Below are 27,919 nucleotides of genomic sequence, written 5' to 3'. Positions count from 1 at the left end.
CCTCACCAAGGACCCACACACCGCCAAAATCAACCTCCATGAGGGAATGAAGGCCGTCTCCGACTGGATGAGGAGCAGCCATCTGAAGCTGAACTGACGGAGGTCCTCATCCTCGGACCCACCCCCTCAGCCTGGAACGACTCCAGGTGACCGACCACGCTGGGAACAGCACCGACACCCACCGACCACGCAACCTAGGATTCGTCCTCGACTCCTCCCTCTCCATGTCGAAGCAGATCAGCCCCGTCTCATCCTCCTGCTACAACACCCACTGCATGCTCCGCAGGATCTACAAGTGGATACCGACCAAAACAAGAAGAACAGTGACACAGGCCTTCGTCAGCAGCAGGCTGAACTACGGCAGCACACTCTACGCAGGAATCCCAGCCAAACACCTGCGTCGACTACAACGCATCTAAAATGCCTTCGCCCGACTGACCCTCAACGTCCCCCGCCACAGCCACATCACCCCGCACCTGAGAGACCTACACTGGCTCCCCGTTGATAAGAGGATCACACACAAAGCACTCCACAACGCCGGACCAGCCTACCAGAACAGCAGACTCAGCTTCTACACCACCACCCGCCAGCTCTGCTCCGCCAGCCTCGCCCTTGCCGCTGTCCCCCGCATCCAACGAACGACCTTCGGTGGCAGATCTTTCTCCTACCTCGCCGGTAAGACCTGGAACACCCTCCCGACTTACCTACGGCAGACCCAAGACCTACTCACCTTCAGAAGACTCCTCAAGACCTGGCTCTTCGAGCAGAAACGCCCCCCCCCCCAGCGCCTTGAGACCCTCACAGGTAAGTAGTGCGCTTTACAAGTACTTTGATTGATTGATTATAGCCCGCCGTCGTGGGCTATACCCGCTATTAAAGGCTTGCTCGCCTTTAACAAGGGAGCTGGATTATAATAGCCAGTATAACTCAGCTACGAAGGGTTGTAAGGCTATTGGAACATTCATAAATAAACAACAAGAATCCACCTAATTGGGCGCTGTGTTCCCTACAGTGGTGGGGAGCACAAAGTGTGGGGAGCACAAAGTGTTTGTAAAATACCCCTCACACACCAAAAGGACCCTTGGTGTCATGCTTCATCATTGGGGTCTTCGCACCCCTCTATGGGTTGCGGCGTGCTACGACCTACGGCTACGCGGGAGCACTATCTCGTGTAGACTATGTGTGGTGTGTGTGAGGGTTCGGTGTGAGTATGTGGTGAGGTAATTTAAGTAAGTGAGTGATTTATTAAAAAGTTACCTGGCTCGTGGGGTGAATCAGAACTATTTTAATGAGCCCCCGGGCTGGTACTGTTAAAAATGGGTGCGGGTTGAGGTGATTATGTGATATTAAGCACATCGCCTATAGGGTGCGTCGACATGTTTCGGGGTTAGACCCCTTCTTCAGGACAGGGTGTACCACACCCCACCTTACTCACGTTTTTCTAAGTAAAAAATGTTTTTTTACACAAAAGTGAAAATGTAGTGCTGTAATATGCCTACACAGTTCATGTAGTTCTTTGCTAATATGCAATAAACGTGGTGTTCATTAGTACAATGCCTCATGAGCCGCGTTTGGGGGCAGAAGGACGTTACCAGTGCAGTAACCCTGGCCAGTGGACTCAAATTCTCCCCCAACGTTTGGAGGCTCATGAGGGTCCTTTTGGTGTGTGAGGGGTATTTTACAAACACTTTGTGCTCCCCACACTTTGTGCTCCCCACCACTGTAGGGAACACAGCACCCAATTAGGTGGATTCTTGTTGTTTGTTCTCTCCCCCGTTTGTTGATTATAATATTGGAACATTCAGCCACTAGAGGGCAGCATGTTCTAACAAAATAAACATAGTCCGCTTGGAGCCCGAGGGGATTGCAATACCCTAGGACTCCGAGAGGCCTTTGTTTAAACAACATTGAAATGTTGCTCTGCAGGCTCTTACCGGACCATAGAAGCACGGAGCACTCCATTTTCTGCAATGAAGTGCTCGACATTCAATGTTCTAAAATGCAGTAAACACTGACTGCCCTGTCACCCCAAGAAGAGAGTTCCCACATTAAATATAAAGAATTTTGGGTCATATGTATGAAAGCATTTTCTCCTAGACACATAATGGGTAAAACACTTTGATATATCTGGCCCAAGATTATGAGCATGTGGATTCAAAGGCCCTGACAACTAAGGAGGTAATTCTATGTAGTGTGTAAAGAATCTTGCCGGCTCTTAGCCTCTGTAAACTTGTGGGCAAATAGTGCAGGATATGTAGGGGCTTATTTACATGCCCCTTGCACCGCAGGGCGTCACGTTGCGTGATGTACCCGCGGTGCAACCTACTGTGTGATATTTACAAGCCCAACTGAAGCCACCCTTCCTGGCTTTACCTGTGTTTGTAAATATCGCCCCTTTTCTTGCAACACTTTGCGTGTTAGGGGCATGACATGGGTGTTGCTGTGGGTGTACCCATGCAACAACCATGCCCACTGATGCATTACCGGATTTACCAGCAATCGTAAACCTGGCAATGCGTCAGAATGCTACGCCACTCCAGGGGTGGCGTAGCGAGGCACAACATGCAGAAATGTTCTAATTTCTCCTCTTTTTTTCCTCGTTCAATGCGTGCTGCATTCTACTGCACACATTGGAAGAGGAAATCACCTCTATTGAATGTTTTTGTGCAGGAAGGTGCCCATTCCTGCACAAAAACAACCTCCCCACAACGCAGCCATCCTTGCACCATTGTGCAAGAGTGCGTGCACAGGCGCATGGCAGCAGTTTGTGTGCCAGTGCAGGGAAAACCACAGAGATGTGACACATTGTTGTTAATATGTTGCATCACTGTGCTTCTAAACTAACGCAGGGATGCACAGCAAAATGACTTGCGCCACTGCGCTGCGTTACGTTTTCGTAAATAGTGCCTGTAATTTGTACACGGGCAAAAGGGCATTTGTGCATTTAGTTGTATATAAGCAAATTCACCTGACCAGATTCACTTGTTAGGAAAAAACAAATTTAGCACACAAACTGCAATTAGTGCGTCAGTGTCCAATTACAATTAGCCCGTTTTTCCTGATTGCAAGCTGTGCACTAGCAAATTTGTGACATTGTGCGGTTTGCAACATAAACAGTATGCAATTTGTGTCCCATTATGCAAGAAAGTGAAATTGTAGTCAAACAGTGCATGCTGTTCCCCATTCTGCGTGTGCAAACAGCACATTTGTTAAATGTGCTCCATAATTTGTGGAAAATGTGGCCAGGTAATTCCTTCGTGTGTATAAATGCAAGTTCGTAATCAAACCGCGATTGATAGACCCATCACAACACGGTCTTTATTCGCAATTCAGTTCAATGTCATTAAATTGAAATTTTTGAAAGGGACATTTTTGTTTAAAATAAAATATATGCTCACGGTAGGTGGCCCAGATTCTGATTTCCCATATCCCCTTTCTTTCACATACGACAGCACTACTTTTGCTAATCGGTCAAAGGTATGTCGACTCTATACCCGCACAAGGTGCTATACAAATCATGGTACCTCAGAAGGAGAACGAATCGTTCTGTTTCCAAAGAGACGCCGCAGCTGCGATCGATCGAAGCGCGCGCAGCCTCTGCTATATTACATTTCGTGCACATAGGTCATCAATTTTTATAGAAATGGACTATTCATTTTCATTGAGTGCGTCACGTTTATGAAAATAGTCCTGACCCAGAGCCTACGGAACGGTTGAGAGGGCACACATTTCGCAAACAATGCCAGCGCGAGCGGTGACTGTGCCAGGAAACAATGCGTCTTCGGCGCGCGACAGAGGCGGGAGGCGACGCTCACAATCCGGCTTGATTGAGCCGCGTGCGTTGTGTGGGCATAACACAGCCTCTCTAAACATAACCTTCCCTGCTCTCCCCGGGGATTTTGTATTAATCGCAGCAGAAGAAAGAGAAATGACCATTAACTTGTTCTCCAAAGGCCAATAACTCCGCCAATAATTGAAGCTGAGCTCCCGAACAGGCTGCTTTTATATGTTAGGGGTTGCATAATGGATGGAATTTCATTAGGGCCCGGGAGATGGAAAGTGGCTGTAAGCGGAGGGGCTGGGGGGAGATGGGCTCGGTGGCTTGCAGCGTGCCTTAGCCCAGTGAAGGCCATAACTTCAGGAGCAGTGGCCGTGTTCCGTGTCCTGTGAGGGTGAAAAGGAAATTCAGCGGCTCAGGGGTTGGGCACCCGGGCATAGATTCATTTACTGACTGGGTAAGCGGCCTAGCTCATTTTTTTTTTTTTTTTATCTCTGAGACAGAAATAATAGGACACAAAATTCCCTATAACTATCTTATTGAACCTTCATTCTCTTGCAATGGCTAAGATGTGCACTTATCTTCCTGAAAAGATCGAATCTGAAAAATAAATCGTTTATTTTTAATATGAGATAATGCAGATATCGCATCACTGTCCGCCCGAGATGCGTTTTCAAAATTATGGCCGAGATTTATTATTGAATAGAGTCGCGCCCACCTAGCACAAAGTGGTGCAAGTAGCAGCTGTGACTTTCTTGTGCAAATGGTGTTCTGCGGGAATATAGCTGAGAGCAGAGCGCCAAACACACGTTGTCTCGCGTAGGGCGAAATCCCCGATACCATATGCAGATTGGGGTTTTCAGGACGGGAAACGAACAAACATGCATTGACACCAGAGCTAACCCATAGGTTCTACAATGACGCAGAGTAGCGCGAATAAGCGCATGCAAGAACTGTGGTAAAAAGTAGGTAAAATATCTTTGCCCTATTTTAAAACTAAATGAATAAAACTGATAATATCCCCTATGATCAGAAAATCCAGAGTAGATGATGTAGTAAGTACACAAAATGCAACTTCTGCAAGAGGCTTGGAATGATGACAGGAGAAGATGGTGCAGGGGACAAAAAACAAGAACCAAAAGGGTGACTATTATTTGCAATACTAAAACTAAAGGAGATTCTACAAAGGTGTTGCCTAAGCCTTGACATAATATTGACGCTCCATGAACAAATTGCGTCATCCCTTGAACCATACTCAGGTAAATCCCATGCAATACCGGCTCATGTTACTTCATTTCTTGTTCTGCTTCAACTGGAATCAGGCACCACCCAGATCACGGGTAGTCAAGTCAAGTCAAGTCAAGTTTAAATTTGTATAGCGCACTACTCACCCAGAGGGTCTCAAGGCGCTTGAGGGAGGGGGGAACTTTACTTATCGCGTAGAAATAGCTGGGCTGTCATAGGGCGCTACATATGGATTTCTGCTATGTGTTCTGGAGGCAATCTATTCTATCACAAAAAAGCAACATCTGATTCTCAATCAGCAAGAAGTCAAGACAACTTTTATGTGATAGCCAACTTCCCAGGTATTCAAGGTGACACTGACTTGCATGACCATCACATTGGTATAGCCAGCTTGCACGGCGCATATGCAGTCACTGAACAACATACACACTCATATAAATGTGCAGGAAATATGTGATGCTAACTGCAGCGTCACCAGTGTGAAAGACAAGTGCCAAGATAGTGCACTTGACTCTCGTACCATCAATCAACACCCTGAAAGTGGAAAGTGCACAAGGACTAAGTGGTTATGTATGACAATCATAACCAGCCAAAAGTCCAGATACAATCTAAAAGGCGGAAGGTGTATTCTGTACCCGTTCCCCTACCATAGATGACCAGGATTACAACTTTAGACAATAATTGACACTTCCTGGAAATTTAAAGACCCCTATAGGAGAAGCCTACAACACGGCACACAAGAACACATGCAGATTAATTGAACAGTGATTTGGCACGCTGAAATACAGATTTAGCTCCCTAGAACCGAGCGAGGTATTGTCTTGAACACGATTTAGTATGCAGCATATTACACAACTCAGGTGTGTGAGGTGGAATGTCACCCCAATGTCCAGAGAGCAGTGTGCAACCAATACATTCCACAACACTAACATTACTCACAGGATGAATGGATGAGACGGCAGGAAATTGTTCAAAACGTCGTTACTTATAGGTTGTTCAATTGCCATTACTATCTTGTGTCACTATGCAGCCATGATCCTCGCACATGCCACCACATACACCGATGTCAATGGGCATGATAACACAAACAGAAACTGACACAGTCAATGATATATCATATGCCCCCACTGAATCAATGATGAGACAGTTACTCGTTGGGACTTGGCCATCACAACGCAGATGTGCCTGCACGTTGTGTTAAGATCCCTTCGTTGTTGCCAGTCATACCCTGTGATGCAAGGCTGTTTCTGTCTCACAGTAACTTGATACTGCTGTCTTCACTGTAGGGCACGACGGCCTACACTGATTGGTCCATTGCAGCCGCAGCCCGTGCAGGTAAAAGCTGTGGGCCCAGGTGGGGGTGTTTCGACAGACGACGAGGGAAAAGTAATTATTTATTTAATTTTTCTTTGTGGTCGTCTGTGGAATCCCCCTCCAGCCCGGCCTCACCGCCCCACCACTCTTTCCTGCAGGGGCCACGGCTGGCCCATCAGTGTTTTGTATGGTCACCACCAGTAATTGCAGCACATGCACAGAAGGGGAACGTGGCAATATGAAATGATGTTACTACACGTACATCATCTTTTGGTGTAGACACTTTTATGGGTGTTCATATGTACAAGTATAATGAATGGGCATGGACATTGTGAGTGCTATGATTGTAAATTGGCAGAATACTTTATGCAGTTTTGGTTCAAACCAATAGAGATTACTTGCTTCAACCTGCATTGTATAGAAATGTGACCAGGCACAAGCTTTGTGTTGCCTTCCATTGCGCCGAATATTTGGCTATCACAGTGCTTTGTGGGTGGATTCTTCATTATGTGACAGTCTATAACAATGGTTAGCAGCATAGACAGGTGTGTTGCTTATGTGTACTGTACAAAGACACGGATATTACTTTTACTTGAAGGAAAATTTCCTTTTGTGCAAAATGTTATACTTTACGCGGATTCAGCAAATTTGTTCCCGCTAAGGGGCTGATTATGATGGCGGGCAGACCGACCGCCGACAGTCCCTCGTTCTTACTGCCGGATTCAATACCGGTGGTCAGACCCACAACGGTTGGTGGAAGACCGCTGCCTCCGCCAGGATCAGTAATCCCGTTGGGGCAACGCTTGGATTCGTAGTCCCGAATGGCACAAAATCCCTTTCCGACAGCCTCTTCAAGGTGGGAAGACTGCCACGGAAAGGTTGTTTGAAATGTAAGTTAGGGGCCCCAAACTGGACCCCCATCCATCGTGGGCCACATGTAGTGCCCCTATACACCTCCATGCACTGTGTGCCATGCATCACATAGACATGTAGGAAGTGCTCTTTTTCACAGCGGGTTGTGCTGCTGCCCTTTTCCTGGGCCGCAGCACAAGTCGCCATGAAAAAGAACACTGTGCGACTGCCAGCCCGGCAGCCGCATCATAATGAGGGGGTTGGACCGCCGCCTGCTTGTCGGGCAGTCTCCTGACTGTAGCAATAGCAGACGGATCACTGAAACAATATTGATGACACAAATATAGAACTACCTAAATATCGAGTAAAAAAAAATAGAATACAAAAATATCGACTTCCTATCTCCAAACAGGTAAGTACAAAAATATCGAATCAAAAATATCACTGTAAAAAATATAGATAGTCAAAATATCGATTTTTTTTAAATGCTTTAAAGTAATTAAAAATTAATGGAATAATAAATATAATTAAATTAAACATACTTAAAATACTTAAATAACATTACAATTAATAAATAAATAATGTAAATAAAAAAACAGACAAATTGATTTATTAATACATATATATATATATATATATATATATATATATATATATATATATATATATATATGAACGTAATATTAAAAAAAATATAAAATGTTTTTACCGTAGGATAGCAGAAAGAGTAAAATTTATTATTACCACTCCAGTGAGTGCAACAGTAGAGAACGTGTTGGATAGCGTAGGGGTAAAAAATACTATTCCCACTCCAGAAAGGGAAACAGTAGGGAAAGCGTTGGATAGCGTAGGGGTCAAAATTACTATTCCCTCTCCAGAGAGTGCAACAGTAGGGAAAGCATTGGAAAGCTGGAGGGTAAAAATTACTATTCCCACTCCAAAGAGTGCAACAGTAGGGAAAGCGTTGGATAGCGTAGGGGTAAAAATTACTATTCCCACTCCAGAGAGTGCAACAGTAGGGAAAGCGTTGGATAGCAAGAGGGTAAAAAGTTACTATTCCCACTCCAGTGAGTGCAACATTAGGGAAAGCACTGGCTAGCATAGGGGTAAAAATTACTATTCCCACTCCAGAGAATACAACAGTAGGGAAAGCGTTGGATAGCAAAGGGGTAAAAATGACTATTCCCACTCCAGAGAGTGCAACAGTAGGGAAAGCGTTGGATAGCGTAGGGGTAAAAATTACTATTCCCACTCCAGTGAGTGCAACAGTTGGGAAAGCGTTGGATAGCGTAGGGGTAAAAATGACTATTCCCACTCCAGAGAGTGCAACAGTAGGGAAAGCGTTGGATAGCGTAGGGGTCAAAATGACTATCCCCACTCCAGAGAGTGCAACAGTAGGAAAAGCGTTGGATAGCGTAGGGGTAAAAATTACTATTCCCACTCCAGAGAGTGCAACAGTAGCGAAAGCGTTGGATAGAGTAGAGGTCAAAATTACTATTCCCACTCCAGAGAGGGCAACAGTAGGGAAAGCGTTGGATAGCGTAGTGGTAAAAATTACTATTCCCACTCTAGAGAGTGCAACAGTAGGAAAAGCGTTTGATAGCTTAGGTGTCAAAATTACTATTCCCACTCCAGAGTCTGCAACAGTAGGGAAGGCGTTGGATAGTGGGAGGGTAAAAATTACTATTCCCACTCCAGTGAGTGCAACAGTAGGGAAAGCATTGGATAGCGTAGGGGTAAAAATTACTATTCCCACTCCAGAGAGTGCAACAGTAGGGAAGGCGTTGGATAGTGGGAGGGTAAAAATTACTATTCCCACTCCAGAGAGTGCAACAGTAGAGAAAGCATAGGATAGCGTAGGGGTAAAAATTACTATTCCCACTCCAGTGAGTGCAACAGTAGGGAAAGTAAATACTTCATATATTAATTAAAAAATATATATTAATACCAATTAAAAATTAATTAAAAATAATTACACATTTAATATAATATAATAAATAATCAAATAAAAAATACAAATACAAATTATTTATTTATAATCATTACCTATTAATACAAATGAATTACCAATTTACAATTAATTAATTAGAACATGAAAAATAATTAACAAATAATTACAAATAAATACCAATAAATACATTTAAAAATGTAATTAATAACAATTAAATTACTTCCCACCCTATTCCCCTACAAAACCACAACCCGCTACAGTAAATAAATTAATAAAATGAACATAATTATCAATAATCAATTAATACAAATTAATTACCAATTATAATTTAATTAATTACAAATTAAAAAATATTTAACAATTAATTTAAGATAAATACCAATAAATAAATAAAAACATGTAATCAATTATAATTAAATTACTTCCCACCCTATTCCCCTATAAACCCACAACCCGCTACAGAATTAAATTACGCAAAAATTAAATACCATAAAATTCATTACTTAAAATAAATTATAAAATAAATATACACTTTTCACACATATACTAACATAAAAACACTTTAAAAAATTCGATATTATTAAACAATCGATATATTTTACATCTATATTAAATACTTCGATATTTTGACTTTCTATATTTATGTTAATCGATATTAACTTACCACAAATTCAATATTTTTGTCGTCTATATTCTGTCCATTCGATATTTTGTCCATTTCATTCGATATTTTTGTTGTCTATATTCTGTCCATTCGATATTCTGTCCATTCTGTATTTTTAACTCGATATTAATGTAATTCTATATTTTGTACTCGATATTTTGACTGTATACCATAGCAGACATCAGTCTGACATTTGAGGTCCTAAATATTTTCTTTCGTATACCCCCACTCATTTTACTGTATCACATTAGTCCACTTCTGAAGCTGGGTATTTGTTGCTCACTTTTAGGTCCCTCAAATTTAACCAGTTCTGCTCTTTGATTCTGAACAAGCTTTTCCTTGGTGCACCTCTTCACATCATGCACGCACTTTTAAGTATTGGACAATTCTCTCAGAGAGGCAGCCTAGGATATCCATCCGAAGATCTGCACTCTTGGCTCGTGGCAATTTGGAGGACACAAAAGGTTTAGTTTGGTTTTTAGCCAAACCACAGATCAGAAGTTCCTCCTCTTCCTCTGTGAACTTCAACTTTCTTTTCCTCCATTCAGTAAGCTGGGATTCCAGGGGGCAGATTTATGTTGGTAATGCGCCACGTTTGCGTCACGCAACTGCGGCGTAAACGTGGCGTATCCCTACGACCCATTTACAACGTGACGCATCTAGGCAGATGCGTCACGTTGTAAAGCCCTGCGCCACTTGTGGGCGTTCCGGCGCAGGGTGGGTGTTCCGGGGGAGGTGCGCCTCGCAAAAGTGGCTGAGTGAAATCTATAAGATTTCACTCAGTCACTTGCAGGCCAATGCTGCGTCAAAACCCTGCAGGCGTAGGTCTTGACGCAGCATTGGTCAGATAGGGCACCCCCGAGCCTTGCTGGAGCTGCGTCCCGCTTGCGACGCAACTCCAGCAATGCGCCACCTTTACGGCACAGATGCGTCACGCATCTGTGCCGTTTTTGCCCCATGGTGCGCCGCATTGTAAATGCGGCGCACCATGGGTGGCGGAGCTGCGGCGCAAAATAACTGGCGCATCCCTGGGGATGCGCCAGTTATCATAAATCTGCCCCCTGGATCCTTGGGGTCTGCGCCTGCTCATGTATCCCAGCTTCTGCTGTTTTTGGGGTGTTCAGATGGTATCCTCGCTAACAGGCAGCTAGCTCCCTTGCTCCTTTCCTGCATTATTGTGTTTTTATGGAGCGTAGCACCATCTCACAATGCTATTTATCATTCATGTAAAACAAACAGTACATTGCATTTTGTTATTGTCGACGCATTTATTTATTTGAAAACGTGGGTAATGTAAGTTCAAACGATTTCAACCAGGCACCAGCAGTTATGCATTTTTCACAACAATGATGGTATACTGTAGTGAAATATTCATCATGTGAAATGGTGATCATATTACACATTACATAACCAGCTCTACCAACAAAGCCTGTCAGTCATCCAGCTCAGAGATCAATTTTCATCATCGATCACCACTAATAAAATGTCACCGCTGCGAGTCATTTTGGTTGGTCAGATATGTACGAAGCGGAGGCACTGGGAAACATGGAGACATTGACTTCCAACCATTTATTATGCAATTAGAGGCTTTTAAGCCAGTCATCAAACCGAGGAGGTCATCCCTTCCGTCATGTCATTTCAACTTTACTTTCCCCAGCAACAAGGCAATCACAACCAGTTTTCAGGATGATTTGAGGATCTTTTTCACATATTCCAAAAAGGAAATGAATGAGATTAGATTTAGACTGTGGGTCTGATTTAGATATCACAGATGAGTTACCCCATCACAAAGGTGACGGCTATCCCATCTGCCGAAATCTAAATCCCAGCTGGGCCCTAGGTGGCGCCAGACTGTGATGGCCGCACTGGTGTAGAGTTCCTGCCGAGCCGGGCGAATAAACCTACATAATCCTCATCCTGCCACTACATGCTGTACCGCAATCATCACCGATAGACCCCAGACGGTCTACTGCGGCAGTGGAGGAAATTTGAGACCGGAGCACCGAGCCTCGCCGAAGCTATGCGCTGGTGAGCGGCGCAGCGGGTGATGCGAGCTGACCGCACTGGAAAGCTGCTGTGGCCGTGAAGATCACGTGAGGCCGCCGCTACACAGGCCTGTGCGCGACGTGGCGGTAGATCCTCAGTGAGTCCTGGCGTCCTGCCTGTCCACCCCGGCGGGGGCCGTCCGCATTGAACTGGCACCTGCCGCGGCATCGAAAGGGGCATTGTAGGCTCACCTGCATTTGAGTGACGGGCCCCCAAGCTGGAATACAGGCAGAGGAGAAGCGGCCCTGGCAGTGAGAGAAGGTGAGGGCAGATAGAGGCAGTACGAGAAGGGGCTCAGAGACGGTGGAGGAGCCCAGGAATAGACTGAGCTGCCGAGGTGGCACTCAGAGGGAGAGGCCTATACAGAGGGCAGATAGTGGCGAGACATTGTGCGGGGCCGCCATATTATAAGCTGAACCCTGGCGGCTGAAGTGGGACTAATGGCATTTAGAAGGCGCCGGGTCAAGGCTTATCTGTCTCCGGGTGAACGCCCGTGGTTCCCTCAACCTTGCGGTCTGCTACGTATATTGGAGCCAGAGTGGTGCCACAGGGCCTCCTGAAGGGACGGAGAGGGCCGCCATTTTGGAAACAGGGGTGACGCTGGCCCCAGGAGTTAATAGTGTACCCCAGTGAGAGAGGCTGAGGCGCTTGAGATCTGCAGGTACCCTGTGACCAGTGCAGGTTGTCGGGGTGCCGAGGACACTTTGCACTTGACCGGGCCTGAGCCACGGAGGGGATTGGCATTACTTTAGCCTGGCCTTAGGACTGGGACTGCGTAAGGGCTGCAATTCCTGGGAGATTTCGGGCTGTCTGCAAATACCCCATCGGGGGCCACCGGATCTACCACCCTTGTATCAGCCGGGCACAGGCTGCAAACACTCGGCCGCCATGGGAAAGACGGAACCACGGCAGTCGAAATTGGTGTTCGACACCCGCAGGACGCCTGGCTCGGCCGCCAAGGGCCAGGGGGGAGATGATCCTCCGGAGACGAGGGAAGAAGGATGGAAGGCCTGCTGGTGGGCATGCAGCAAAGTCTCACCTCCATAGACTCCAAGATAGATTCTATGAGCCACAGGCTTGACAGTGTAGTAGCGAAGCTTGATAACCACAAAGAGCGGCTGAAGGAGGCGGAACAGAGGGTGTCGGATCTGGAAGATGAAGCGGGGACGAGCAAGCAACACATGCTACAAATGGAAAATGTTTTAAAGGTTATTGCTGAAAAGAACGAGGAGTTGGAATCCCGCTCTAGGAGAAATAACGTTCGTATGCTAGGTCTGGCCGAGACTACCAATACGGGGAAGCTGGAGGACTTTATGGAACGTTTATTGGTCAACCTGTTTGGAAAGGACTCATTCTCCCCGCAGCTGGTTATCGAGCAAGCACACCGCTCATTGGCGATGAGGCCTCCCCCGGGTAGGAAGGCATGGCTTGGCAGTTCGGGCTGGACTGTTCCCATGAGGCACAGGGTCAGACTGATTTGCATATGGCCATGTCTGAACTAGGGTGGCAGAGTGGGCTAAAGAACAGTGATGGATTACACCCAGATCAGTTGACTGGGGGTGAGTGCTTGTTTTGTCAACGCTCCGTCCATCACCACCTTTGGTTTTGCTTTGTTCGCCATAAGTTGGCAGGGTATGCTCAGACGTGAGTCCCTTGCTCACTTTGCCACTGGATTCAAGCAAGCCGGGCTGAAGACGGCTGTGATGCAAGAAACCGGTCCTCAGAAGCTTGTTTCCGGTCCAGGGAAGGCATGGCTTGGCAGTTCGGGCTGGACTGTTCCAGTGAGGCACAGGGTCAGACTGATTTGCATATGGCCATGTCTGAGCTGGTGTGGCAGAGTGGGCTAAAGAACAGTGATGGATTAAACCCAGATCAGTTGACTGGGGGTGAGTGCTTGTATTGTCAACACTCCGTCCATCACCACCTTTGGTTTTGCCTCCCCCCGGTACCCCACCGCGCCCAGTGATAATGCGGTGCCTCAACTACCGTGACAGAGACACACTGCTGAGGCTAGCGAGAGAAAAAGGGGAAGTGAAGTACGAAAACACCACCCTCTTATTTTATCCTGACTTCACCCAAGCGGTGGAGGAAGCTAGGCGTAAGTTCCTAGTGGTGAAAAAGCAGCTACAATCCCGTAGCATCCAGTACGCAATGCTGTATCCGGCGAGGCTACGGATTCATCATCGAGGACGTCAACATATCTTTACCACACCGCAACTGGCAGAGGAATATCTAAAGCGCCACAGGAGGGCATCTTCCCGAGAGGCGGCTGAGAGACGCCGGTCGCGATCCCACTCGCCACTGTCAGATCCCTCCTGAGGACTGTGGAGACCCTGGAGCCAAGAAGTTGGCGGCGTCCTCCTGGGCAATTATAAGACGCTTTGCAGACTGGTGATGTATGAACTCAATTATTGATGTGATGGCACAGATGGCCGTCCGGCCACTCACCTCTGTCCCGTCAGACCGACCCCTGGGTACCAGGAGGTCACAGATGGGTGAGATAGTGAGGATGAGTGGCAATGGCGGAAGCCCCTAGGGGCCCCCTATTGAGGGCATTCCCCCCAGTTGGTATCTAATTAGATGGTTCAATTGTTGAGAGTGCAGACACTGTTTTGGGGAGGGTAATGGGGGGGGAGAGTTGTTCATTCCTGAGGAGTTGGGGTAGCCGTGTGGGTGGTGGGGGGAGGGATGGAAGAGGAAGAGTTGGGGGAGCCAGTATGGGTGGGGGCAAGGGACGGCACAGGCACACACGTGGGTGGAGCAGGAAGGGTATGATGATAGCAATTGGCTGACAGAGTGGTGTAGGATCCATGGCTCATTGTAATGACCGTCAGATCAAACTGCATGTGATGACATGGAATGTTAGGGAGCTCAAGGACCCTAGGAAGCTGAGGCAGGTATTGAATAATATAGAGAACCACCATGTTCACATAGCCTTGTTACAGGAGACACACCTCCCCCATGGGGGGACCTCTCCATTTGCCGCACGCTGGGCCTCTCACAGATGTTTTGCTTCCTACTCTAGCTATTCCAGAGGGGTGGCCATCCTTGTCAGAAAGGGGGTACGGTTTGTACCGGGCGGAATAGACACTGATCCCGAGGGCCGATACTGCTTACTTTGGGGGAGATTGAACTCCCAAGATGTTGTTCTTTCGAACTATTATGGTCCTAACGTAGATGATGTACACTCCCTTCTTGAATTGAGAGGCAAGATTACCATGCTGGGAATCCACTATGTGATTTGTGGGGGGGACTTTAATACTGTTATAGACCCTACACGTGACCATTCCAATGCAGTACCAGCACATTACACCATTGCACAGCGCACGCTGCAGGATATATTTGAGGCAGAGTATTTATTGGACACTAGGCGGCACCTCCACCCTGCTGATAGAGAGGGGACGCACTACTCTGCAGTGCACAATACATGGGCTAGACTCGACTATATGCTGGTGGCCAAGGGTATGGTACATTGGGTGGGCAGTGCAGTGCACCTGGCCCGAACGTTCTCAGACTATTCCCCGGTACTTGTGACCCTTAACCCTCTGGTTGACCTCTCCCCCTTTCTGGGCTGGCAATTGAATCCACGTCATTTGCAAGATGCAGTGTTCAAAGCGGAATTGGACCAGGATATTAAGGACTTTTTTGTTAGAAACATTGACTCTTTGGACAGCTTACCGAAGGTGTGGGAGGCATTTAAGGTGACAGTCTGAGGGTGGTGCATCGCCAAAGGGGGGAATACTTCGAGACCTCAGGCAGGTTCTGCAAAAATTGGAGGGGGAACTGAAAACACTGGAAAGGGAAATAGGAGCTGGCTGACACTCGGGGGAACTGCGTGCTAAATTGAGAGAGAAAATATCTGAATATGAGGTAGCAGCGGATAGAGAGAGCAGATTTTGAGGGAAACATCATGTGGCTCGGGTGTATGGGGTGGGGGATAGGCCGAGTAAGGCACTTGCTGGTGCAATACGGGCCCCTAGGTTCCAGAACTATGTAATGGAACTGGAAGACGAACAGGGTAATGTGCGGAGGGATCTTCCAGGCCAAATGGATATCATGGTGAGTTTTTATACTAAGCTTTATGCGTCGCATAGAGGAGCCTCATTAGATCTTAGAGGTTATCTGGAGGATATAGCCCTAGCGTGGCTTGGAGACGCACAGCTCAAGTTCTTGGCGCACGATCTGGAGGTCGATGAGATTACGGAAGCCATTATGACTATGTAGTCCGGTAAAGCACTGGGTTCCGATGGACTTCCTTTGGATTTTTACAAGGCGTTTGCGCCTACCCTTGCACCCATACTTAAAGCTGTATTCTATGAGGCTCTGGAAGAGAGCTGTCTACCGGCCACCATGAGGGAGGCACAGATAATGTCGCTATTAAAGCCTGGCAAGACACCGCTCCTGTGTGATTCGTATAGACCGTTATCACTCCTTAACAGTGATACAAAAATACTGGCCAAAGTCCTGGCAACGAGACTTAATTTACTTTTCGAAAAGCTAGTATTACCTGACCAGGCAGGTTTTGTGCCCCATCAGGCGACGGCTCACAATTTGCGCACTCTCTTCTCAGTCCTGCAGGATATTGAACCCAAGGGCGCGGCGGTGGCGGTCTTTTTGGACGCTACCAAAGCGCTTGACTCTGCAGAGTGGGATTACCTGCTGGGGGTATTACTCCATATGGGGATGCCCTTCTCCTTTGTCAACTGGATTCAGCTACTATACACTCAGCCATGTGCCAGAGTCCTCCTTAACGGATCTAGGTCTGCAGGCATTTTAGTGGCCAGGGGCACTAGGCAAGGATGCCCACTCTCCCCAGTATTATTCGCTTTAGCGATGGAGCTCCTTGCCGCTAAGCTCCGGCAGCATCATAACCACAGAAGCCTCATATACCCGACCAGACAGCTCCTAGTGTCGCTCTATGCCGACGATATCACGTTATATGTCCATAAGCCGCAAGATAACCTCAACCCAATACTGCAGGAGATTACTAAGTTTGGGGCAGTGGCTGGAGTGCACATAAACTGGAGCAAGTTGGCGATATTCCCTTTGACGGACCACACCAGACCCCACCAACTGGATTACCCCCTCACGTGGGAATCCGATGATTTTAAGTACCTGGGCATTCAGGTCACCAGGGATAGAGACACCTTAATGAGACTAAATTACGGACAGGCCATTGAAAAGGTGACAGATAACACCTCCTAATGGATCAGACTACCCCTCTCTATGGCTGGGAGAATATCGGTGATTAAAATGAACATACTTCCGAAGTTCCTATACTTATTCATAAACATCCCATACCACCCGGGGGCCTTTTTCTTTCAGTCACTCCATTCACAGTTGGTACGCCTCATATGGGGGGCAAGCGAGCACGGCTGAAGTTGACTACACTCATGCTCCCGTACCGACTAGGAGGGCTTGATGTCCCTAACTTCGAGCAGTATTATTACAGTGCACAGGCACACTTCGTGGTGCACTGGTTTCACCCACCCCGGTATATGCCCCATCTTGCGGTTGAAGATGGATACATGGCCCCTGTCCCGACTGCTGAGTATGTGTACACGCCTTCTAAGATGAGGAATGCAGACCCTTCCACGGTGGACTGCACAGTCCGAGCATGGAATTGGTTAGCCCATACGGAGGGTGTACAACTGATGTACTCCGCGTGAGGGTCACTGGGTCATTGCCCTTTGGTGCCAGTCACAGGAGAAACAATCTGCCAACGTATGCTTGACGGGCTGAAGCTGGGGACATGGGGAGATCTATATCTGGGGGGCAATTCCGCACGAAAGAGCATTTTTTTGGAGATCAGACATACTCTTTCATGGATCTGTTCCTTTACACGCGCATTAGGCAATGTGTCAGAGCCTTAACTCTGGAGTTTCTGCAGGAATCAGAGACATTTACGTCCCTACACTTAATGTTGCAGCCTGAGGCCCCAACTCATGTTGTATCCCTGCTCTACAAGCGGACACGTAGTGCCCCTCTTGGTTACACTGTTCGAGCTCGCCGGGAATGGGATGTGGATCTGGACAGCCCCGTCCCGGATGAGCAGTGGGAAGCGGCTTGTCTCCAAACGGAGGCTATATCTAGGAACTGCAGGCTTAGACTGGTACACTATAAGTTCCTTCACCGATTATACAGTACCCCAGCGAGAATGCATAGGATACACCTCAGAGACGACGATAGATGTCTGAGATGTGGTCAGGAAGGTGCAGACTTTATGCATTTGGCCTGGAGATGCCCGCGAGTAGCTATATTCTGGGAGGAAGTATTTACTGGGATAACTAATATGATTGGCATAACGCTGACTCCAACTCCCTGCCGAGCTCTACTGGGATTGGTAGGAGACGTAAAAACGCCACACAAGCATTTCCTGGCGCTGAGTGTCCTATTAGCGAGGCGACAGATAGCTTGCAGATGGGGTAGGGGCAGACACCCCCAAGTTTAAGGATTGGTTTCAGGACATGTCAGTTTGGCAGGAATACCTACAGGCATATGCAGAACAACTTCCATTGAAGTCGCGACCTCGTGACATATGGGGGCCCTTAATTAACTATCTACTGCAGAGAGCAGTAATGAGGAGGAACCTGATGGAAGCACGCAAGGGGAATAAATGGGGATGGCTATGTGACTGGTATACAGATATCTGAGTGAGGGGGGAGGGAGACGGGAGGGGATGGAGTGGAAGGAGGAGGAGTGGTCCCAAGAGGAGCAATTGGTAGACCACTTAGCGACATTATCTCGCACCGCGAGTGGACATTTGAACATTGGCTGAAGGACACATCTGCCTTGTCGGACCCTGCTATCCCAAGTGTGCGGGGTGGGAGGGAGAAGGGGCGTTTGGGAATGGGGGTAAGGGGGATGAGGGAGGGGGGAGGGGGGACGAGATCTGGAATGTGAAGTTGAAGGAGGAGATGTATTGCAAATCTGGTTACCTCATGCGAAAATTTATGCAATAAAGGTCTTTGAAAAAAAAAAAAAAAAGAAGTCTAAATCCCATGGGAAATGACAGCATTTAGATATGTGCGCACAGGATATCCTTCACTGTTGTGCTGGAGTAAACCTTACACCAAAATCCAAATCAGGCCCTCAATCCCATAATATCCTATGGGATTTAGATTTCAGCAGATGGGACATCCGTCACTATTGTGACGGAGTAATTTGTCCACTGATATCTAAATGAGGCCCATATATTTGGTCCTAGTATTCACCACCCCCAATGCCTGCAACCAAAAGGAAGCAACTTGTGAGCATTGCCAAACTGGGTGCCAGAAGCCCGCATCTCGAACAGCGCACTGGCAGTACTGTGAACTCTTAGTCTTACCAAATATAGTCATAATGGCAGGTACACTCTATGTATGAATTTGAAGTGTATTATCCCATAGCTCCCATCAGGGGAGACCTCTTTCATCCGCTGACAGCAAGAAGTTCATTGTGCCTCTGATGTCTCAAATCCCATGTCTCGTGACCAACTGTTTCTACTATGCATATGATCTGCATCTATGTCGTTCATTACAGCGTTATACATTGTTTTGATCAGCCAGAGAGGGTATGGGCTTGCCCTAAGTAGTTTCCACACCTCGGGCATATTCGGTATCGAGGGGAATAGATCACCAATAGCATTTCACAGACTATGGTATATCAACAGATCCAATGAGGTGCCAGTCACCCACCTAGAAATTCTTGATTATTTATTAGTAAACTAGCCCCCCATACCAAACTGCCTGCTACCTGATTGTTTCATCACCCCTGGTTCACTGGTTGCTTCTAAGCAGGGATTATTGATCAGTGGCATCACAGGGTAATAAACTGCTATCACCTCCAATACTGTGGCCACCCTCAATCAATGTGCATTTGATCATGTGCGTTTCTCTAGTGATCTTTAGGGCTTTTGAATCAAAGCAGTATTCAGAGGCATGGGATATGCCAGTGCCTTTTCTAGGTCATAGTGTGGAGTGTATCAATTAATATGGAGCCAAAGGTGTGCAATCCGCACCTTGGAGATTAGCAAATCTCTTAGTTAGAAGACGCATATCCGTCTGTGCCGTAAGGAAGCTGAGTTTTACTCCAGCCTATTCTGTGGTAAATAAATAATTAATTACCGGTACTATTTTTCTATGCATTAATAAAAACAGATAGCTCAATAAATAAGAGGCAGGATCCGTGATATCTGAGTCAGAATGGCTTTAATCGGATGGCTCGAGCCTAAAGACCATAAAGTGGCATGCAATGGAATGGAATGGAATGGAATGGCATGGCAGCTGCAACGTCTCATTAACATTATACAGTATATATAGTAAAACAGGATAATTGCATTGCATACAGTAGGCGTAACAAGTGACAAACGTAAGATAAGAACATATGGGCATACAAAGAAGGCGTGCACAGGGCGTGCACGAAGACATGTGATATAAACGTCACAAAAGTGTCATAAATGGGTGGATACATGGAGAGGGCTACCTGGGCAGCTGGAGCCTTTAACCTACTGGTGCGCGCAAACGGACCATGACGTGTAACTGGGGAGAGCTGGGGGCTCTGACTTCTGCACTAGAAGAGGAGACTAAAGTCTAGGATGTCAAGACGACATGTACCTATAGCATATCTGATATCTCGTGTTTGGAGAACATGTTGATAGAATCTAAAAGTCATCAGGGTAGAGGCTGCTTGACACTAAGGCTGGTGCATGCATTATTCTACATGTATTGCGTGTGCTATGAATCTTTTATGAATATTCATTCAGTAATTCTCTTGCATGGAGACAGAAAGACTAGACTATAGCTGAAGATGTTTATGCGGTTCGTTAGCTTAGGAATGTGAAGCCGGGGAGCTGAACTGATAACTAGAGGCATAACATATTCTTGGCAGACAGGCAGGCAGGCCAGGCCGGGCACCGCGCTGCTTGGCAGAGAGTAAGCGAAGGGTCAGGGATGCGGGAGGGGCTGTATCGCTCCTCGGAGTGGTTCAGGAGACTAGAGCTTGAATCTGGTGTCCGGGCCCCATGAGGCCTAGAAACGGGGACAACTCGATGAATTAACGTGCACAATGTAAAACGTTGGCAACATAGGCCTTATACTCGTTGCTTTCACGAGGACTGGATAACTGGCATACTAACGTTGGACACAACTATAATTGCGTCTTTATTCGGTCAAGGGGGAACATATGCATATCGATCATGCACATATAACATATAATGGGGAACACGTAGGGACACATGACAAGGCAAAATTCAATTTTCCTCATTCCCTCCTTGTGCCCTACGTTTCCTTCAGGAAACATCAATATTCATGATACCATCTATCTGTTCATATAACATCATTTGCTCGTCTCGAATCTTCTTGGAACGGGACTTAGGACTTGGAATACAAGAGGTAGCGCACAAGCCGCAAATCGCAGGGCCACATTGTAAACATAAACAACAACTGAATATGATCATTACTACTATTCCTAGGAATGACAATACTTTCCATCCCCAGGCAGATATTATACTCCAGAGCCAACCGGACCATGTCCAGGTGCCTGGATTCTGGTGTAACTGATGGGCTATTTTATGAAGTCTGGTTACAGCTGAATAAACAGACGGTGCGTTATTAGGAATAAAAATGCAACAACTAGATCCGATGACTCTACAAGCTCCGCCCCTATCGGCCAGTATGACGTCAAGGACAAGGCGATTATGAAGGACAACAAATCTCATAGCAGATTGTTCTTCGGTTAAGTTACCTAGAGCGGAAGTAGTCTCATTCACTACTGCTTCAAGGGTTCTGGTTAGCCTACGTATTAGCTTACTATTCTGGACAGGACCTATGAAGAAAAAGAAACCTTTATTGAAGTCTGTATACTGTTCTAAGGCAGTTTCAGTTTGATCGACAATTGGGGACTCAGTCTCCCTTCTATGTCTGACGTGTACTAGATGTGTATTTCTGTGATAATCGGATGGGGCTAGAAAAACTGGTGGCAGTAGGAAGGCAATGTAACATGTTCCATCCCAATCTAGGGGCAGACGTACATATGCGGTCTGACCACATACAAAATATGAATGACGTGAGGCTTTGAAATTAGATTTCCCACTGTCACTATACTCGACCACAGTAGTACAATCACTATGTCCTAGATGTACTGAACCATTCTTTCTGACACATAATTCGCCTTTCAATGGTAGGACTGTAATAGCAGGCAAGTCTGGAGTAGTCTCGGACTGAACATTCAAAACCATGAAATTCGAGGAATAATTACCTAGATCATATACTTCATTTTCTAGATCTAACCCTGTTCTATGGGAAAGTCCTTCCTTGTCTGGGAAACATGTTCTATTCAGAAGGGACTTATCGTCTGTGGATGACGTTATCGTAAACCATGCTCCACACGAACCATTGTGTGAAAACGGATAGGGAAAGAGTGGCAGAACTCCCTTCGGTGTCTGGAAAGGGGGGAGTCGACCACACACCCAACAATTAGTGGCATTGCTGGTCTGGTGTGAATAATGTAGCATTCGGATAAAAGTGTTGTTGCGCATGGCAAGTCTGTAGGATAACTCGTGAGGAGGTAGTTCACTAAAAGTATGCTCTACTGTATCATTAGAGGAAAGATGTACATGTGAATCAATAGGAGGAAAATATACATGTAAAACATAACTTATGCATGTAACCGTAAGACTCAGAAATAACATAAACAATAAAGTTATTACGCATCTGCTGCGCAAATTTTTACAATAACGTATTTTCTTGGAGTTTCGACTAACTCTCTCACTATGGGGTCTATCTCATACATGTCAGGAACCTGTCTAACCGCTTCACCCGAGAGGGACTTAAACAATTAAACTGTCTGACTTGCTAGACCTGAGCTTCAGTTTATACTCCTGCTGCGGAGTTTTCTCTAACAGGGGAAGTTTAGAGTCAGTATCTGGGCAGTCCTTGAAAAAAGTCTTTCGACGGAGTCCATGAAAACGTTTGACGTGACTGGAGTGGAGCCATCCTTTGCGGCCCTCCACTTTAATCGCGGTCCTTGTGGTCATCAGAACAAGCTTCGGTTCTTTCCAGCGGGGCTCCAGCGGACTTGAACGATCAAAATTCCGGATCAACACCAGATCCCCTGGAACGACCTCGTGCGGTTTCACTTGCGTGTTGTCTGGAAAAGCAGCCGCGACCTGTGAACGACAAGAGAGTAGTGCAGACATCAAGGAAGCTAGGTAATCTGTCAGCATATTACTGTCAACATCAGTTATTTTACGTGGCATTGGTGTACCCCACATGTTCGGGGGACGACCAAAAACAACCTCAAAAGCTGACAGACCTGAACGGGAGTGAGCGACCATTCTCATGTAAAAAAGGGCGACTGGCAGAGCTATCATCCAATCTATGCCTTTTTCTGCGCAAACCTTGGCAATGCGGATTTTCAGAGTCTGATTATGTCTCTCGACGAGGCCAGCTGCCTCGGGATGTCGTACGCAATGGAACTTCCACTGGTACCCTAACAGAAGAGATACTTGTTTCATGAGTTCAGATGAGAATGGCTGGACGTTGTCTGAATACACGACCCTGGGTAAACCATAGTGCGGGAAATACTCACGAACCAACTGCCTGGCAGTGGTCGCGGCAGTGTAATCTGGAACTGGATATGCTTCTGTCCATCTGGACAGAGCGCATACAACTACGAGGACATACTTGAAACCTCGGCATCGATCCATCTGAATATAATCCATCTGGAGGACTTCAAAAGGGTGGTCAGGAGGATGGAATCCACCTTGTTCCACCGGAATACCTTTACCTGGATTGAACTGACAACATATCATGCAGGTACGTACTTTCTGTTTGGCTGCTGCTCGTAAATGCTTATTAAACCAAATATTCTGGATGCTGTCTAACATGGCTTTCTCTCCTAAATGTGCTGGACTATGTGCTGTATTAATAATGAATTGAACCATAGAGTCGGGGAGAAACCATGTGGCTTTTCCCTTCGTCAACCATCCCTGATCTGTCTGGACCCCTCCTTGTTCAGACCATTTCTTGATTTCGTCTGGGGTAGCATGTGACTGTATGTCTAGTACATCTCGTGTAGGGTCCTTAACTGTCATACAGGTAGTCTGATCTGGAATGTCTGTCTTTGTTGTGTTAACTGGAATGTCTGGAGTCTGAGCTGTAAGCTTGGCTGTTCGATCTGCTAGATCATTACCTTGAGAAATGGTGTCAGTAGCTTTCGTATGTGCTTTGCACTTCATAATGGCAATGGCTTTCGGTAAATGTATTGCTTCTAACAGAGCTTGAATGAGGGGGCCATGCTGAATCTTGGCTCCATGAGAGGTCATGAAACCTCTTTCTTGCCAGAGTACTCCAAAGTCGTGAACGACTCCGAATGCATAACGTGAATCTGTGTATATGTTTACTTTCAGGTTCTTGGCTCGTATGCAGGCTTGGGTCAGAGCGATGAGCTCTGCTGCTTGAGCAGACAGGGTGTCAATACGATGTGTTTCTATAACTTCAGTTTCAGTAGTCACTGCATACGCGGCTACTAGTTCTCCTGTACTTGTTCTCATACATGAACCATCCACGTAAAGTGTCAGGTCGGGATCAGGTAATGCAATGTCAGTCAAGTCTTGTCTTGGCTTTGTCATGATGTTAATAACTTCCACACAGTCATGTGTGACAGGATTTGATGTAATCGAGGGTAACAGTGTAGCAGGATTTAAAATGTTGCAGCGTCTGATTTCTATGTGTGGCTGAAACAGTGTCAGTTCGTATCCTGTTAAACGTGCTATTGTCAAGTGCTGAGTCTGTGTTCGGTTTAAAAGAACTTCTACGGAGTGTGGAACTTGTACTGTCAGGGAGTGTCCTAACACTATGGAATCACTTTGTCTGATAGCTAGAGCTGTGGCTGCAACTGACTTGAGGCACGCAGGCAAAGCCTGAGCCACTGGATCTAATGTGCTAGAAAAATAAGCACAAGGCTTGTGTTGTCCTGCTTGATCTTGAGTGAGAACAGATAATGCTGTACCATCACGTTCAGTAACAAAAAGTGTAAAAGGCTTACTGTAGTTCGGTGTCGCTAACACAGGTGCATTACATAAAGCTTTCTTTAACTCGTTAAAAACAAGTGTATGTTCCTGGGTCCAAGGGAGGACAGTCGATGTGGCTGCCTCCTGTGTCGTTTACTGTATCAGTGGTTTAGCTAGATATGCATACTGAGGAATCCATTGTCTGCAGTAAGAAGTGAGGCCGATAAAAGCTCGCACCTCCTTCTGTGTCTTGGGCTGTGGAAGATGTGCTATTAACTGGATACGGTCAGGTGTCAACTGTCTACCCCTCTTGGACAGTAAGTGTCCAAGGTATACCACTTGCTGGACACAGAATTGCAGTTTCGAAGGGGACACCTTGTGCCCCATCTCGGCCAGAAAATACAGGACTGTAAGTGACGCACGTTCGCAGTCACGTTCTGTACGGGCTGTGATCAATAGATCATCGACATACTGGAGCAGGGCAGTGTCAGTTGGCATGTGAATACTGTCTAGTTGTCTTTTAAGTGCTTGACTGTAAATACTAGGACTTTCTGTAAAACCTTGAGGAGCTCGTGTGAATTTATAGCTTCTTCCATTTAAACAGAATCCGAAAAAGAAACTGGCTGTCTGGATGAATGGGGACACTAAAGAATGCGTTCTTGAGATCAATAACAGTAAAGAACTCTGCTTCAGAATCAATGGCAGTCAATAGGGAAGAGATATCTGGGACCACTGGGTACTGGGGAATGATGCATTTATTAAGTTCTCGAAGGTCAATCACTAATCGATAAACTGGAGGTGCATTTGGATCAGTACGTTTAAGAATCGGAATGATAGGAGAATTACATACATTGGAGTCAGTTTCTACAACCACTCCTTGAGCAATGAGCTCGTCAATAATTTTCGATAATGCTGCTACAGCCTCAGGTGGCAATTTGTACTGTCGGATTCGTGGTAATACAACACCTTGTTTCAGAGTGACACGATAGGGTGTAATGTGCATACAACCTACATCAGCTGGACCTTGCGCCCATAAATGCTGTGGTACATTCAGTAATCTTGGATCAAAATCTCGTAACACATAATGACCTTTAAAATCACGTAAAAACAATCTCACTCCTTCTGGAGAACAACATATTACCGCTCCTAATTCTTTCAATGTTTTAATACCAAGTAAATTTTCAGGACATGATTTCGTAAGTAACAAGTCTGTAGTTCGGGACAATGGACCAACTTCTAGGGAAACTGGTTTCGATATTTCATTAACAATAGGCTTTCCTGAAAATCCCAGGGAAACGTTTCTTGAGCCTGAGAGTGGAGCCCCTGGAACCTCGTCATGACTGATGGTAGTCCTACTTGCCCCTATATCGATCAGAAACTTTCTGTCTTTCCCTAATACTTGACTGTGTACATAGGGACCCTCTTGATCTACAGGAACCTCGATGAGAGGCAAGCCAACCTCCCTCTCTAGGCTGTTTCATGAATACTGTTGATATTCTGGATAATCTGACTGTGCGTACTGGTACATCTGTTGTGTAACGTGTTGTGTGGCAGCTATAGCCTGCGGTACTGTAACTGTCTGTTGTGCGTTCTGCGGTGGCTGGGAATTCTGCGGAACTTGTTCTTGTCTAGGAGGACGTGGTCTCTCTTTCGTCTTACCTGTAGCTATGTTGTGTTTCAGAACTGCACATTCGTTTATATAATGACCTGGCTGTTTACAGTAATTGCAGGTCCCTTTAACAGGAGCTGCAGAATGACTAGTCTGATTCGCACCCCTCTTCTGACTATCTGGTTGAACAGACTGTGCAACTAGTACTTTCATTTTCGTGTCTTTCATACGTCTCCTTTCGTGTTCTTGCTCTTCCCTGATTCTGTTCTGGTGATACTGTAGCATCTGGAGCATCTGTGACGGGGTATTAGCTTGCCATGTACTCTCGACTTTCAATACTCGATTTTTAACTTGTGGTAAAGAGTTCTCAACTAGTTTGGTAACAAAAAGATGTGGATACGACTCACTACTTGTTTTCAGACCACTATTAATAATAAAACATTTCTCAAATCTGGAATAGAAATCACTAGTGTCTTCGTCTTGTTTCTGTTTACAGGCTGAGATGGCATCCCAATCTTCCTTTTTCGTGGCTAGTAATCTTGGCAAGACTTGAATTAACAACTCGGGCAACTCTTTGGCTTTATCCCCAAGACCAGTACCTGGGACTCGTGCATTATCTTCGGTCTCTAACGCGGTCCAATCTATCTTTTTCTTTAAGTTTTTCATATATGCCCGCAGGCAACAGGACCTTTAACATTTTGATGATATCAGGATACGTGTATTCTCCCATACGGAGCATGTCTTTTAATTCTCGGTGGAACCCTGCTGGATCTTTATCGTGACAAGGTATTAACTTTTTCATTTCTAGAAGTTCTATTTTCGTGATAGGGGTGTAAACAAATACTCGTTCGAGATTACCCCCCGCTCCCTTAACTGGATGCACTTCTCGTAACGGATTCTGTCTGTCTATGTAGAACGGAGGTGAAACAGGAACAAAATGTGGAGTCAGGAACGTTCTGTATTTGTGGCGCTGTTCTAAAATGACATTAATTAAATCGGTACCTAGACCTTTCCATCTGTTTAGGAGTAACTCGTTCAATACAGTATATAAGGGACCTGGATCAGAATGCTGACTCTCGTAAAGTGTGATGAGGTGCTGGATCATGTACATACCCACCAGTCGCTGCTCGGCTGGGGGCAGTTTCAGAAACATTTGGGCCACTACTTCGTCTGGAAACGTGGCAGAGTCACTAACCCATCGGACTGCTGATCGGGCTAGTTCTTGTTCATGCATGGTACTAAGCTCACTGTAACCTATTCGTAATTTCAGAATTTTATCTGTAGCCTGGAATACTTGTTCAAGAGAACACTGTTCTGGTACAGGAGGAGGAAAAGCTTTCTTGTAATCTAGGCGTGTGTGTCTATCGGAAAGTCTCGCTCTACCTACATACGCTATTCTAGTGGGAATCTCGCTGTCTACCTCTTCGTCTGCAGAGTCATTCTCTTTCTCGGCTACTCTCAATTCTTCC

The sequence above is a fragment of the Lissotriton helveticus genome, chromosome 11, assembly GCF_964261635.1.
Source record: "Lissotriton helveticus chromosome 11, aLisHel1.1, whole genome shotgun sequence".
In the NCBI taxonomy this organism is placed as follows: Eukaryota; Metazoa; Chordata; class Amphibia; order Caudata; family Salamandridae; genus Lissotriton; species Lissotriton helveticus.
Note: the sequence above shows the minus strand (reverse complement) of the source record.